This window comes from Mercenaria mercenaria, unplaced genomic scaffold, assembly GCF_021730395.1.
Source record: "Mercenaria mercenaria strain notata unplaced genomic scaffold, MADL_Memer_1 contig_3476, whole genome shotgun sequence".
NCBI lineage: Eukaryota > Metazoa > Mollusca > Bivalvia > Venerida > Veneridae > Mercenaria > Mercenaria mercenaria.
Genome location: NW_026461617.1, coordinates 25,643 through 42,986, shown reverse-complemented (window position 1 = coordinate 42,986; position 17,344 = coordinate 25,643). Strand labels below are relative to the sequence as shown.

The 17,344-nt window shown below is 35.4% G+C and overlaps 1 long non-coding RNA gene across 4 annotated transcripts; it reads right to left on the bottom strand.

Moving 5' to 3' along the window:
* Nucleotides 1-7,900: 7,900 nt before the first annotated feature.
* Nucleotides 7,901-17,038, bottom strand: LOC128553101 (uncharacterized). 4 transcript variants are annotated; one of them, XR_008369249.1, is made up of 4 exons: nucleotides 16,979-17,038; nucleotides 16,507-16,567; nucleotides 13,022-13,107; nucleotides 7,901-11,818 (listed from the first exon to the last, which is right to left on the bottom strand). It is a non-coding gene; the product is annotated as an uncharacterized LOC128553101 (long non-coding RNA). The 4 variants fall into 4 exon arrangements; XR_008369251.1 differs by lacking the exon at nucleotides 16,979-17,038 and adding an exon at nucleotides 16,939-16,977; XR_008369250.1 differs by lacking the exon at nucleotides 16,979-17,038 and adding an exon at nucleotides 16,700-16,784.
* Nucleotides 17,039-17,344: the final 306 nt, after the last annotated feature.

Genomic DNA, 17,344 nt, shown 5'->3' with positions numbered 1-17,344 from the left:
TTCATTCTTGTATCCTTTGACCTCTAAGTGTGACCTTGACCTTAGACCTAGGGACCTGGTTCTTGCGCAGGACACTCCGCCTCGTGGTGGTGAACATTTGTGCCAAGATATATCAAAATCCCTCCATGCATGAAGAAGATATGCTCCGGACAAACTTTTTTAAGAAAATATGATAAAGGGGAATAACTCAAAAAATGGGCAAGGTAGAATTATTTTTTCTGCACATTGCACTTCCTCCTAATGTGTTCTATCAGTGTATGAAGTTTGAAGAAAATCCCTCCAGTACTTTTGGAGTTATGCTCCGGACAAATTTTTTAAGAAAATAAGATAAAGGGGAATAACTCAAAAATAGGCAAGGTAGAGTTATTGTTCTTGCACACTGCACTTCCTCCCAATGGTTCTATCAGTGTATGAAGTTTGAAGAAAATCCCTCCAGTACTTTTGGAGTTATGCTCCGGACAAATTTTTTAAGAAAATAAGATAAAGGGGAATAACTCAAAAATAGGCAAGGTAGAGTTATTGTTCTTGCACACTGCACTTCCTCCCAATGGTTCTATCAGTGTATGAAGTTTGAAGAAAATCCCTCCAGTACTTTTGGAGTTATGCTCCGGACAAAGATCGTTGCGGACGGACGGACGCACGCACGGACGGAGAGCATTTCTAATATCCCCTTCGCCTTTGGCGGGGGGATAACAAGTATCTATAGATTTACATAATAGCATAAAATGTGTCGTCAATACTAATGTAAAACGAAAATTTGTAACAGAGTTACCAACGTCCCCCAACTAGAGACGTTTTTCACAAAACATACTGCATCTTCTTCTATTTTATAGGGCAACATACTAAAAAATCATAACTATGTATCATATAATTCATAAACTATTATGTACATGTAGTTTGAAAAATGTATGGTGAATGCTTTCAAATGTTTTTTTTTTTTTTTTTTGGTATTTTAAGATTTAATGTGATTTTATTCTTAAACAGTTTTCTAGCATGGAAAAATAAATACAAATATATTAAAATAGTTTATCATATTAAAGGGAGGTAATTAATAAACAAGAGGGCCATGATGGCCCTATATCGCGCTCACCTGAGTTAAGTTGCTTCCTTGAACAAATTTCTTTGCTAAAGCATCAAAAACAAAAAAGTAGGTCAGTAGGTCATATTCATGGTCACTGAAAGTCAGTTTTAAGATAAGTGTGCAAAATTATACATGTCATCCAAATTTCAAGTCTGTATCTTAAAAAAAACAAGAGAGAAGGTCAGTAGGTCAAGGTCACAGTCGGGTGACCCTTATCACTTGAGGTAATCAGGTAAATATAATTAAACAGTCTAGGAAATAAAATCTGATAAGTATTTTTTCCTATATAACTCGTATATCAATATACCCCTTGGACGGGGCCTCTTTTCACCCCAGGGGCATATTTCAAACAATCTTGTTAGAGATCAACTAGGTAATGATACATACAAAATATCAAAGACATAGGCCTTGAACTTTCAGACAAGAAGATTAAAAAATAATTTCCTATATTTGTCTATGTAAAAGTAGGGAACGCCGTGGCAGGGCCTCTTTTCACCCCAGGGGAATAATTTGAACACTCTTGGTAGAGGACCACAAGGCAATGCTTCATACTAAATATCTAAAGCCTAGTGTTGTGGTTTCAGACAAAAAGATTTTTAAGGTTTTTTTCCTATACAAGTCTATATAAAACCATGTGACCCCCTGGGCGAGGCCATATTTCATCCTAGGGGGATTATTTGAACAATCTTTTTAGAGGCCCACTATATGATGCTACATACCAAATATCAAAGCCCTAGGCCCCTTTGTTTTTGACAAGAAGATTTTCAAAGTTTTTCCCTATACAAGTCTATAGAAATAATGTGACCTCACCCCCACCCCCGCAAGGCGGGGCCATATTATATCCTAGAGGGATTATTTGAACAATCTTGGTAGAGAATCACAAGATGATGATACATACTAAATATCAAAGCCCTAGGTCTTATAGTTTTGGACAAGAAGATTTTCAAAGTTTTCCCTATATAAGTCTATATAAACAATGTGACCCCCGGGGCGGGGCCATATTTGAACTTAGGGGGATAATTTGAACAATCTTGGTAGCGGCCCACTAGATGATGCTACATACCAAATATCAAAGCCCTAGGCTTTGTGGTTTTGGACAAGAAGATTTTTTAAGTTTTTTCTTTCGGTTGCCATGGCAACCAGAGTTCTATACGGAATTCAATTCTTTGAACAACGTTTTGAAGAAGATCATCCAAGGATTATCCCTGTGAAGTTTCATCAAAATTGGTTTTGTGGTTTAGGAGATGTTGTTTAACGGAAAGTGTGGACGGACGCCGGACGGACAGACGGACGCCGGACAGTGAGCGATCACAATAGCTCACTCTGAGCGTTGGGCTCAGGTGAGCTAATAAATGAAATGCATGACATTTACATGGTACAACAAAACTTTGTTTTTAAATAACACACCAGAAAAAGGTAATTCTACTATTTTTCAATGCAGAGCTGCACTACTTATCAACCTATTATAAATGTATTGCAACTAAAGTAATTCTCTATTTACCTATATATACCATAAAGTTATATCCTGTGTTTGGGTTTTGCATTCTGGATTTCTACAATTATCAATGGCTTTTTATATCTACATGTATCATTACAATCACCTTATTTAATAATTATAAACAATGTTACATAATTTCATTTTTAAATTAGTGGGAAAACTGACATAAAGCACATGTATTGTACTTTTATCATATAAAAGAAAAGAAATTTCATGTACAAAAAAAAGTTAACTTAAGTGTCTGTGACCTTTGCACATGACACAATGTCTTGTAATGGTTATTATGTATGCAAAGTTATTCAGATATACACCAATACATAAAAAAGTAACATACCAGATAAAAAAATACCAAAATGTTTCATCTCTAAAGGTGACCTTAACCTTGAGTTAAGACGTCTGAATCTTACATGCAACAAATTAATTTGTTATGGTGACTGTGACAAGTTACTTGAATATAGTAAAGTTACTGACAAGACCAACTAGAACTGTGGATGAATATTGCACAATAGCTTGAGTCTGTGTTAAAAGATATCAAATAATCAGAGAGGTACAGATAAACATTTAAGTATGAAAGGGGCATAATTTGGTCAAAAATACAAATCAGAGTTATTGGGAATGTTACCACACATGCAGATGATGATGATTATAAATATAGCTTTTAATTTCAAGTCATTATCTTTTAAAGTACCAAAGATATGTCTATAAACGAAGCTTTCGAAAAAATTTAACATGAAAATAATTCCAAGTATAACAACTTTGTGACCTTGACCTTTCGTATAATGGGCCCAGTCTTTATACATACTTTGTATGCTGGACAATGCTTATGTGAACTTACAGTAAGATATAAGCAATAATAACAAACATATGACAGAAAACAAAGGTTTCCGAAAAACTTTTAACATTTAAAATAACCTAAGTATAACACCTTGATGACCTTGACCTTGGATATAATGGGCCCAGCCCCTGTACATATTGTGTTTGTATGCTTGACAATGTTTATGTAAAGTTACAGTAAGGTATAAGCAATAGCAACAAAGATATGACAGAAAAACAAAGGTTGCAAAAAAACTTTAACCTTAAAAATAACCATAGTATAACACCTTGGTGACCTTGACCTTGGGTATAACGGACGCGGCCCCTAAACATACTTTGATTATATACTGGAAAATGTTTATGTGGAGTTACAGTAAGATATAAGCAATAGTAACAAAGATATGACAGAAAAACGTAGGTTGACAAAAAAAGTTTAACCAAGAAAGGTCACGCCGCACCAACGCCGGGGCCACTGGCACCACAACAGAAAGAAAATGCCTCTGTACATGTTATACCTTACCCCTAGGTATTCTACAAGAACCATGGTCATGAAGGGGAAAATATCCTAACCCGTTTCAATCTCGCATTTCATACTTAAAAAACGCAGTTCGGTAAATGTGTACTATGGATATCAAACAAGTGGTAATTTATCTTCCATTGTGTACTGGTAACATTTCTTCAATACATCTCATCTTAGAAAAACAACGCGTAGTTTATAGTTATTTCAACGTTACACAAAAATACTTGCTTCATTAGGGAAGGTCACGCAAGTTTTTTCTGTAACGTCGACGAAAGCATAAAATATGTTGATAATCTCAGCAACATGGAATATTGAGACAATACGACTGGTGCACGATGGAAGATAAATTATCGCTTGTTCAATATACTAGGTACCCATTCACCGAACTGCGTTTAAGTTGAGAAATGTACGATTGAAACGGGTTAGTATATTTTCCCCTTCATGACCATGGTTCTTATAAAATACCTAGGGGTAGGGTATAACATGTACAGAGGCATTTTCTTTTTGGTCTGGCGCCAGTGGCCGGGGCGAGTAGAATAGTCCCGCTATTCTCCGAATAGTGGAGCTAAAAATGACTTTCATTTCTGTACGTCAAATTCAGGCTTTATTCTGCATGCTATCCAGATAAATGCGCACTTCAGGTTTATCAAACATGCATAACTATCTTAAGTCAAATAACTGTACCTACATTCTGAACAGTCAAGCTAAAGAATGGGACAGGTCAATTAATAAATAAAGGATGCTACAGGCTGAAGTGTAAGGGAAAAACTTCCTGTGAAGTTTGGTGTAAATCTGCGAGGTGGTTTTCAGAGATTTTTTAGAAATTGTTGACACACAACAGACATTGAGCGGTCACAAAAGCTCATCTTGAGAAAATACTTCAGGAACATTTTCCCTATTGAGTAAATAGTAAGGCTCACACATTTACAGAATTTTGTAAATTTATGTTTACACCTTTCAAACACGAAATGATTTTGTTTAAATTGCCTTCAATTACTTCCTTCAGTCACAACTCTGGATGGCATTCCCTATCCTATAACAGGGGCCCACAATCGTAAATGCGTTGTTTTTCAAATTATAAACAAGAAAAAGATATCACAAATTAATTTTTTGTAATATTTTCGCAATTTCACAAGCTGTTTTGACATTTTCGCACTACGAATTGCACTGTTTGATGCAAATGTATTTCAAAATGGAGCAATTTATTTTTTAAATTAATCAATTTTTGAACCGAACAAGTGGGCAAATACGGCGACTCCGGCCGGCCCTGTTTACTGCAAAAGACAAATCTAATACCTTTAACAGACAGAAAACGTGTTTCAATCAGAAAGACATGGTTGTTCTAAGGATGATCGTTTTGATTAACCGGATAGAAATTTTGTAATCATTTACCAGTCAAACATGACAAGGACTCATTTAAACATGTTAACATGGGAGTCTTAATAAATAGAAGAAAGAAATCACAAAAAGATTCTCAACAACTTCTTATTCACACGAAAATACATTCTTTTGAAAATAGTATTGAAATGCAACTTAATGATCTTTGAAGATTTAGTAAACTGTTTCTTTGGAGAAATATGTTTGATGAAAACTGAATCATTGATTTCACAATATGCTTTGTTTCTGTTCTTTTTGCATAGTTATGCTGCACTAAAAAAGTTAAGCAACATTTCTACAGCACAACTTTTGTATATTTCTCAAGATTAACAAAACAAAATGACCTGATATGATATATTTAGACAATACATGTAATTATAACCCAATGTCTGTGGTGTATAGTAATACATCAGACTGTAGATATCATCTTACTATTACACTATGAACAATTTGTCTCAAATCTCTTTAACAAGGATTCTTGAAATAATAAGTGTGTTTATAGTGACATACACTATCTAACAAGGTTAAACAGTAAAGCTATGTCAAAAACAAAATGTAATTATTGTTTGTTGAAGAACAATTGATCTAAAACAGAAAAACAAACATTAGTCTGTGTTCAGACCCTGATATTAACTCCCATATAAGGCTATTCATATTTTGTGTAATTATATCCATTTTCTTCTCAAAACACTGTTAATGGTTAATCAAGCAAAGACTGATAAGGTCAAAATATATGTGACTTTTTTTAAGATTATCTAACTGGTAGCCATCCAAAAAAATAAAATACTAAACAGTATCATACAATTTTACGATCAAAGTTGACTTTTCAAAAGAAATTTAAAAGACTGAGGAGTTGCTTGTTTCTATATACAGTGAAACGTTTACTAGTGAATTGCTGTTCAATCATGGCATTGATGAATCAGGAATTAACAGTACATGATGTGATTATCTACAAAATTAATCATCTTTAACAAAAATTTTTACATGATACTCATACTCACCAAAAAGCTAAATTTAGTAAAACTGCCACAGCTTATATGTGCATGTCAGGGTTAGAATTCAAGTGCTTTTTAGTGAGTATAAAAAATTCATAACATAACTTGTAGACAAATTTAATGTTTGATACACAATACAACTGAGGACATAATTCATACTTATTCCATATTATACATAATACAACTTTAAACATTTATTATAACTTTTCATACTTGATCAACAAATTACAACTTTGAAAGCACTCTATACTAAATCCATGACACTGTTGTGTGTGTACTGTATACTTAATGACACAACTGTAGATCTGTGTATGCACTTCATACTTACTTACTCCATGACACAGCTATAGAATTACTTCATACTTACTCAAGTATAAAACTGTGGAGGTACTTTATACTTACTCCAAAATACTACTGCTGGCATACCTCATGCATACTCAACTAGATAGCTACATAGACATATTTCACACTGTCACTTACTTCATGACACAAAGTTCTGTTATCATACTTTATAAATACTACACTGTTACTTTTTTACCCTATGAAGTTACCTCCGGTAAACGGAGGCATTCCCAATTCAAAAAAGTATGTTTTTTTCCCAACTGAAACGTAAGAAATTCCCAAATGAAAGCTAGAGCTCTACTTTACTCTTAAATATTTATTTTCGATACTCAGTGTTTATAAATTTTATATCCGGGATTCCGTGTGTTATTATTTTTAACTCGCTGACGTCATATCCGATTATCACATCACTCTCCGCGCAGAGTTGTCGTTCCTTATACTCGGCTTAATGTAATGCGCCGTGTCAATCTTTTTGCTACCGTCCGATTTTCATTTATTGTTTTTCCAAGGATAATATTTTAATTGTTCGAAAGCATTTAATCACTTACGCCGTAAACTAACCGGTAATACTAGCTATACCTCACACCAATGACCGACCATTATGACCAAATATATCCGTACATAAACACATGGTTCCGGTTCAAGGTCAGTTTCAGTTGATTTCTCTGTTACACCTGAAAACGCCCCTCTTATTTCTAAGGATGCTGAAGGAGACTCTCCTATTTCTCAGTCTGTGGATGCTTCAAGCACTTCCGATAGAAGGCCACCAAACAAAATATCCATCAAGTATGAGCTAGTAAAGGGGGCTATACTGCTGTAAAGTATGTGAACTGTTCTACTCTTTCAGTCCTGGAGTGACTAATAAAGCATTTATTGATGGCACGAGTTAAAGTGACCACCCTGAGCGGAAATTTTCAACCCATGGCAGGTCTAACTAAATTAAAAATAAACCAGAGCTGCATACAAATGTTTTTTTGTTTTTTTTCATTATATATAGAGTATTCAATCTTTTGAAAAATTCCCAATTTAAGCAATTCACGACGCATTTTTCCCAATTCCACCGGTCTTGGTGGCAATCCCAAAATGATGAAAAAAAAGGCCCGAGTCACAATACGACTATTGTCAAACTTCATACTTATCCCACCTTACATCTGTAGACATACTTTATACTTCACAATACAACATACTGTATAGATATACTTCATACTTTTTCTACGATAATATGAAATAAGGCACTGCCTCAATCGGGAATTGATCAGACTTCAACTCATCCCTTTAACATTTAAAAGAACTGTCTACTAGGGTGTTTAATAACAGGCAAATTGTTGAGAAGCACAATGACAGACTTAAGGTGATCACAACAGCTCACACTGTGCTCAGGTGAGCTAAAAATCATACAAACTTAAAAGTTACTAGATTGCAACTCACTGTTAACAAGACTTAACAGACACACATTAACAATCTATTTGCACCACGGCAGGTTAAGAGCTCAGTCTAGGGAGACATATTAAGACTTCTTCTGCAGGCTTGTTTTTTTCTATTTGTGTTAATTGTAATTCTGAAATTACTCGTAAAACAAATCCTAATTTTGCTTATATACACATCACAAAGACTTGCATTACACTTTATTTATTGAATAAACTATTCACATGTTTAAGTTTTATCTGTATACACATTTATAATGATTACAGATCACATAATTTGTTTTATCCATACATGAAATATAGCCGAACTGTGAATAACAACTTTTAATAACAGTACTGGATGCTTTTGTCAGGCTTTGAAATAAATATTGTCAAAATAAAGAAAATGTGACTTGCTGTAATCTGTATTCTAAAACGTACAATTTCTCTTACAACAAGAACAAATAAACAAGAGGGCCATGATGGCCCTGTATCGCTCACCTGACATATTGACATAAAGATCATCAAGATCAACATTCTGACCAAGTTACATTAAGATATGATCATAAATGTAGCCTCTAAAGAGTTAACTAGCTTTTCCTTTGATTTGACTTGGTGACTTAGTTTTTGACCCCACATGACCCAGATTCAAACTTGACTGAAAGATCATCAAGATTAACATTCTGATTAAGTTTCATGAAGATGCAGTCATAAATGTGGCCTCTGGAGTGTTAACAAGCTGTTCCTTTGATTTGACCTAGCGACCTAGTCTTTAATCCCACCTGACCTAGATTTAACTTGGCCTATAGATCATCAAGATTAAAATTCTGACAAAGTTTCATTAAGATATGGTCATAAATGTGGCCACTACAGTGTTAACAAGCTTTTCCTTTGATTTGACCTGGTTACCTAGTTTTTGACCCTAGACGACCCAATATCAAACTTGTCCAATATTTTATTGAGGGTAACACTTTGACCAAGTTTCATTTAGATTGGGCCAAAATTGTGACCTCTAGAGCGTTAACAAGCTTTTCCCTTGATTTGACCTGGTGACCTAGTTTTTGACCCCACTTGACCCAGATTTGAATCTGATCTATGGATCATTAATATTAACATTTTGACCAAGTTTCATTAAAATATGGTCATAAATTTGGCTTCTAGAGTGTAAACTAGCTTTTCCTTTGATTTGACCTAGTGACCTAGTGTTTAATCCTACATAACCCAGATTCAGACTGGATTTTGAAATCATCAAGATTATCATTCTGACCAAATTTCATGAAGATATAGTCTTAAATGTGACCACTACAGTGTTAACAAGCTTTTCCTTTGATTTGACTTGGTGACCTAGTTTTTGACTCAAGATGACCCACCATCAAATGTGTCCAAGATTTTATTGAGGGTAACATTCTGACCAAGTTTCATAAAGATTAAGTCAAAATTGTGACCTCTAGAGTGTTACCAGTCAAATTGCTGACGACGGACGGACACAGGGCGATCACAAAAGCTCACCTTGAGCACTTTGTGCTCAGGTGAGCTAAATGCTAGAGTTGTCACAGGAGTGACGAATTAGACCCCCACAATATGGCCTTATCAAAGAACTAAGGACCTCAAATTCAATCACCATAGTTTCATGATCCTCCGCCCAAGTGTTCTCAAGTTGTTGTATGGAAAAGGTTTAAATGTTCCGGGTCATCCTGACCTTTGGAACTCTAAATCAATACAGGTAATCTGCTGGTCAAGACCAACCTTGTACTAAATTTTGTGTTTCTCATCCCAAGCATCCTGAAGTTATTGTCCAAAAACCGTTTTAAAGAACCGTTATTTATTTTGTTGAATTTAACATCACACCGACACAGGATAGGTCATATGGCAACTTTCCAGTTTTAATGGTGGAGGAAGACCCCAGGTGCCCCTCCGTGCATCATTTTAAAGAACCGGGTCAGTGTGACCTTGACCTGTGACCTACTGACCTCAACATCATTAGGGGTCACCTGTTGGTCATAATCAACCTCCCTAACAATTTTCATGATCCTAGGCTCAAGCATTCTCAAGTTATAATCTGAAAAACATTTCACTGTTTTGCCTTATTGTGACCTTGACTTACTGACCTCAAAGTAAAACTTGACCTGTATTTCAAGATGTGACACCTGTGTACCAAACTTTATCATCCTAGGCTCAAGGTCTCAAGTTATCATTCGGAAACGGTTCAACTGTTCAAAATCACTGTGACCTTGACCTTTGATCTATTGACCTCAAATTCAAACAACCTGTATTTTATCATGTTACACCTGTGTCACAAAAGCTAGGATCCCAGGCCAAAGCGTTTGCAAGTTATCTTGACCTTTGACCTACTGACCCCAAAGTCGAACTTGACCTGTAACTATGTACCAAAAAATATTTAAATCGGTCAAGCTTTTCATGAGTTATCATCTGGAAGCCATGAAAACCTACTGACTGAAAGACAGACAAGCTTACTACATGGGGGTATAACAGAACATTCTCTTTAAAATCTCATGAAAAATATGAGAACTAGATGCCCACGGGCAATATGTCAAGCCCGCCAGCTGTCAAAAGGACTGGGAGTTGTGCATGACACTCCTTGTCTCATTGAGGCAAACATTTATGCCAAATAAAAGAGATTGCAAAAAGTTACAATATAAGTTATTTACAGTAACAACAAAGGAACGTAAAATTAAAAAAAAAAAAATTTAAAAAAAAATTAAAAAAAAAATTCTAAGTCCACACAAAAATCCGCACCAGCAGAGATAGGTCAAAATACACCTGAAAATTGGATGTAACATGCATGTTGTACTACAGAAAAGTGGTCTTGATTTTTCCCTACGACCAGTAATAAACAAGTTACAAATGTAAGCTATTTATAGTAACAACAAAGGGAAGTAATTCTAGGATCTTATGCATAACACTCCGTCGCATGATGATGAACACTTGTGCCAAGTTACATCAAAATCCCTCTATGCATCAAAAAGAAATGCTCCAGACAAAGTCATTCTTGTATCTGACTTTTGACCTCTAAGTGTGACCTTGACCTTAGACCTGGTTCTTCCGCATGACACTCCGTCTCATGGTGGTGAACATTTGTGCCAAGTTACATCAAAGTCCCTCCATGCGTGAAGAAGAAATGCTCCAGACAAAGTTGTCATTCTTGTATCCTTTGACCTCTAAGTGTGACCTAGACCTTAGACCTAGGGACCTGGTTCCTGCGCAAGACACTCCATTTCATGATGGTGAACAATTGTGCCAAGTTACATCAAAATCCCTCCATGCATGAAGAAGAAATGCTCCAGACAAAGTCATTTTTGAATCTGACCTTTGACCTGTGTGCTCTTGACCTTTGAGACAGGAACCTGGGGCTTGCGCACGACACTCCGTCTCACTGAGGTTAACATTCATACCATATATAAACAAGATTCCACCATCGAGTCCAAATTATGGTCCGGACAAACAAATCCGGACGGACGGATGCACGCACATACACCGAATAGACATTTGGACAACTATATCTTCACTTCTGCAAGCGGGCGCGACAATAACAAAACCAATGGGATAATACATTATCTCTTAAAGTAACAGAGCTTAGTCAAACACTGCTGTCCTCAAAATATATTTAGTTTCTAAATAAATCCTGAATTCCTATCAAAAGTTTTTTTTTAATTAAAGTTCCCTTGTTCTTCTGTCTTTTTATATTTTCTGGTGTTTCTTTCTTGCTTTTCAAGTATACTGGATTTGTTGACCTTCCATTTTGTAGCTGCCTGCTCTCAAGAAGTGAACCTGTAAAACAGAAATCAAATATTGTAAATTGATAAAAAGAGACCCCAACCAACTTTCATAAAGATCCCATGAAAAATGTGACCTATAGAGTGGTCACAAGCAAAAGTTTATCGACGCACGGACAGACGACGGACGCCGCGCTATCACAAAAGCTCACCTTGTCACTTTGTGACAGGTGAGCTGAAAAATCAATATCTGAGAACCGCTTCCTCCGGTAACACTAAAATGTAAATAAAATTAAACCATTTGTTGATGTGATTTTTGGGAAATGTTACCTTGCATTTTGGGATGTTGGGGAAAAAATGCAATATTTTTGGATTGGGAAGTGGCCGAATATAGGCCTCTGTCATATAAGGATGAAAAGCCCTGCCGGCTAACAATTTCTGACAAGAAATCATTTTCAAAGTTTTTCTTTTCAGTGAGTTCTATATGGAATTAAATTCTTTGGGTAATTTTGAAAGAGGACCACCCCATGATCATTCTGTGAAGTTTGGTGTAAATCTGCCCAGTGGTTCTGAAGAAGATTTTTACAAATTGTTGGCACATGACGGACATCAACTCATGTTGTCACCCTGTGACAGGTGATCGAGCTAATAATTGTTTAAATTTGCATACATGTATTAAATTTTATGGTTTTGTCCAGAAATGCTTTATCATCAAGAAAATGAAATGGAGTCTTTACTAAGGTCTAAAAAAAATTTTGTTTCTGGTAACATGCTAAAAAAAATTACGGTAGGTAGGTCGGAAAAACTTTTTCTTTGGATTTTTTAAAATTATTTTTAGGGAGACTTTTTGGAAATTATTTTTTGTGTCAAAAAATGAATACAAATAGGGGGGTTATGCCTCTAGAGCATCAGTAAGTTGATTTATAACATCACTGTCCATGTTTAAAGCATAAAAAATGCAGTTTTGCAACTTTTTGTCAAAAAGTTGAAAAAAATGTTCTCAAAGACAAAGGCGGACGGACCGTCCATTTAGGGTCGGACCAAAAATTTATGGTAGGTCGGGATACAGGAAACAGACAATTTTTTTTTACGCCTAATGTTCCTTGGTATTTGATTCTATGCACTGACTCAATCGCAAAAATCTGTTCACATAAATACTAATTTGTATACAGTATATCATGCCTATTGAATGATTGAAACTGCTTCCCATGGTGCACAGCTGCAACTATATAATAAAGAAACAGAAAGATAGAAATACCTTATGAGCCGCAAGCAAGTGGTTTCAGTCTGTCAACAAGCACTTTGGAGCAGTACAACAATACTCTGTATAATAGACCAAGATGCCTGAAAATAGTGAAAGGTGAGCAAATTAAGAAAACATGGACAACCAGCTCTTTTGAAATTTCAAAGGTCTAAGAGCTAACATCCTTTTTTGCAGTTTATCAGTTTTCATGCCAATAAGATGACCCCAATTAAATCATTGGCATGGCGGGAGAAATCTGTTAAATAAAACTTTTTTTAATGAAAATAAAACAGTAGCAAATTTTGTCAAAATGTATAATGAAACGAAGTAAATGCGGTTAAAAATTTCAGTTCTGAAAAAAGAAAAGTCACTGTATGAGTAGGTTTGTTTACACGACTGACCAGCCAGAACAGCCAAACATTCATAGCTGTCAAGGCTCCACAAAGGCCACGAGTGTGATCGGAGTTCGAAGGGAAGGTTTCCCTCGTGAGGGTCTGGAAGGCGATGATCCTTAAAAGCCGGAAACGCCCTCACATAGAAAATTTAGACTTTTAACACACAATAGATCTGGTTTTGAATAGTCTCCCTCCATGTTTACTTTTTGTGATGTTTATTCATGCGGTAGAAATAACATGTTGCACCGGTGAATGTAAAAGCTGTATTATACGGTATAAAAACACTGTGTCAACGTCACCTTGCATGTTTGATTCAATAATTTTCTACGAAAAAAACAACTGATTGCTTTATTTCTTTAACATGCGTGTGACCTTGAATAGTAGGCGTGTGAGCGTGATCTAAGGCCGAAATGCGTGTGGCACACGCGCAATGCGTGTGTCTTGACAGGTATGAACATTACTTTAACCCAGTGAATTCCAGGTACCTTTTTGACTTGGTGGTCTATGACCTTCTCTTTGCTCGGTATCATGAATAGGCAAAAACAGACTGGTAAAGCAGCTAGAAGAATCTGTTCTGTCTTCCTCAGTTTAGTATGAACACAGGAGCCAACAAAATGCTACAATTGTTTATTGGTATCTGACGGTCATGATTCATAAACGTATAACTTTAAACGTATTTGAGTATGTGTGCAGTGTACGGAATTCAGATTTCAACTAACCATGCTGGCAACCAGATAGAAAATTTTCCAAGCCTGACACCAATTTCACATGCCCGAACTTAAAGCTGAATTTTGAATCATAAAACAACTGGTCTAGCTCATACCCTCAAAATACTTCATCATATTGTTTGGGACATGCTCGACTGGGGATTCACAGGAGAACAGGAACTGAATGCATCGGACCAAAAAGTAATGTCAGCCGCTTCAGTTTGCATTTGCAGAGCTCAAAATTAACTTTCTTGACCAACGTACTGCAAATTTTAGCATGTAGTTTTTTTTTCTTGTTGCTTAATCTGAAATCTACCTGCAAATTTAGACTTTCAATTAAGAATGTTAGAATATCCTAAAAAATCATGCTAGAACATCAATATTGTTTGCACGGTTTTCCTTGGTGTACAATTTTGTGCGTTATAACTCAAAATGACCTTCTAAGTAATTCGGAACGCATCATTGATGGCGTAACTTAACTACTGGCTGAAACTACGGCAAGGCAAATTTTCGTACCAAATATTATAAATAGCGATTCAACTGTATACATGTACAAATCAGTAAGATAGCCTGCGTTCTAGATTTAATTATAAGATAGACCTCTACATTTCTTTATAATCAGTAATCCATTCAACAAAAAATGGCTAACCAAAAAAGATGTTGTGTTTTCTGTTATCCTCAAATGAAAGCGAATCTACAAACATTAACAAAAACCGCAACAATTTTGACTATTATTTGTATTTACAAAATAAACTGTGTGAAATTTTATTACATTCCATGAAATTGACTTGCATTTCGTGAGTCCAAAATTTGAGCCCTGTGATTTGTGAAAGTAATTACATCTCCTGCATGATTATGGTTCTGACTAACTCTTAAACTCTTGCATTTATGGAACAGTCTGAATTCAATATTTCCTTCATAATTCTGACCAACTAATCGAGCATGCTTCAGAACTCCAGATAAGGGCTGTATTTTTGTAATTACGAACTTGTTAGGGATCAGATATGACTTTATTTTAAAATGTGAATGTATCAATACAAATTTATTTTAAATTGTGGTTGTATCAGTACGACACGTAAACAGTATTACATATATTCCAAAGAAAGATTGAGCCGAATTGCATGTCTGCGCCAAGTTGTGCTTATCAACGTTCGCTATCTCGACTGTTGACAATTGGCACGGTGTCAAATGAGTGTGGAATATACGAAACAAACACCAATAGCACAATGTAATGCATTAACACATAATTTTTAGGACTTCAAAAATTATGCGTCATAAAAATCTGAAAAGGGGAAATAATTCTACCAAAACTGAAGGCAACCAAGTTATTTTTATTTTAATTTGTGTCATATGAACAGATGAACCAAGTTTGAAAGAAATATCTTTACTATTTTTCAAAAAATGTTAGTTTTTATGTCAAAAGCCCGATCGGGCAATGTTACCAGCCTGTTTGAAATCTATATTTTTTTCTATAAGCCGATCCGATTCCCTTTAATGCTATATTTAGGCCAAGCACAGCTTATCGGCAGAATCATAAGCTCAACTTAATTACTGTGTTAGTCCAAATAATTGTACTCGAGAGTTGAATATCGTTATATTATTTTGACTTGTCGATATCTGCCTCCGAGTACAAACCAGAAAAGGTAAAGAATGTGGTAGCACTGTCCTCTTCTTTGCGTAAGTAACACCCAATGGAATCCGTTGGACGGGAATTATGTTATAATAATGCAACGGATAAAAAAAAGAAATACATACATAGAAAGCCTGTAATTTTTCCTTTTCAATGATGTATATATTACCAAGATTTCTTGAGAAAAATTCAAACTATGGCAGTTAAAAAATTGCCAAGGTTTAACACGAGTGTACTAACATATTGGAAAATGGCCGATCACCGGTAAAACACATTACTACACGAAGCGTTTTCATTGGTCACGCCTCCGACCGCCATTACATGAAGACGATTGAAACGTTAGAGGTTTAAATTTTTTACAACAGAAATTCTTGATAAATATGTCCTGTTCTTATGTTTTTTATTTACTATTTATGATTTAAAACAACAGGTAAACAGTTAGGGCTAAAGAAAAATCGTGACTACTGATAAATCGTAATTTCAATTGACCACAGTTTCCACCACAGTTTTGATTGTTTCTGGTCGAGACCTCTAGGTAGACAACGTAAAATATCAAAATGTAAAATCGGTCTGCCCGAGGTCTCATTATTTAGACTAATTACTGTGTATACATGCAGTGAGCCTTAAGAAATAATAATCTAAAAGGCCCATTTCAAATTGATAAATAAATAAAAATTATGTAAAAAATAAGGAATTTCTATGCTTAAAAAATTATGGGTGGGGTGTTTGTTTACATTAATATTATACAATGGAAAGTTAGTTACTCACGTTTCTAAAAATGTCAACAGGTCCAACCATGCACATGCTGTAATGGAGTGCCGTCCATATTCTATATAAAAGTAAAATAAATTCATTAATCAGTCATGCCTGCAACTGCAAGTAAAAATTAAATTACGGATTTCTTAATTTTAAAAATTCAATATAGGCTTAGTAACAAAGAAGTTCAAAGAAACTAAAGTACCGGAAAGGAATTAAATACGATCTGAAAAGCGACACAAAGGTGTATCTATTCTCTCATTCCCCGTTGGAGATCTCGAATGTTTTTGTTTCCTCAAATTTTCAAAATGTCGGCGCCAGTGTAACGTGTATCCACTCTCACTCTAAATATAAAAATGTTCAAAATATCGCCGTTTAAAAATGCTACTCAGTATTGAATAATGCATGTTTGTATCACAAATTATATCAGTGTAGTCACGTTACCGGCTGATTAGCTTCTGACACAACAAAATTAACAGCTTACTTTGAATATTCTTTCGAGTCGCAGACATCTTATTGTGCGGATACTGCGTTTCGCCTACTGATCTGACGGACGCTTATTAACATTAACGAAGACCGTGATATCCCGAATTTCATCGGGGTCGTCGCACGCCCATGGTCTAAACCGGAACTCCATATTTTTTTTATTGGATAGTATGTGTTGTTTGGATACCCTCGTATGTTACCGTAGTGGGATTCGATCCCGATTTTCGTCGCTTCGCGACGAAAATCGGTAAGATCGATTCCCTATAAATGTGGTTGTACTTCAAAAGTACTCCATGACACAATTGTGAACGCACTTCATACTTACTCCATGACAATGTATTCATAATAATTACCATAGATCTAC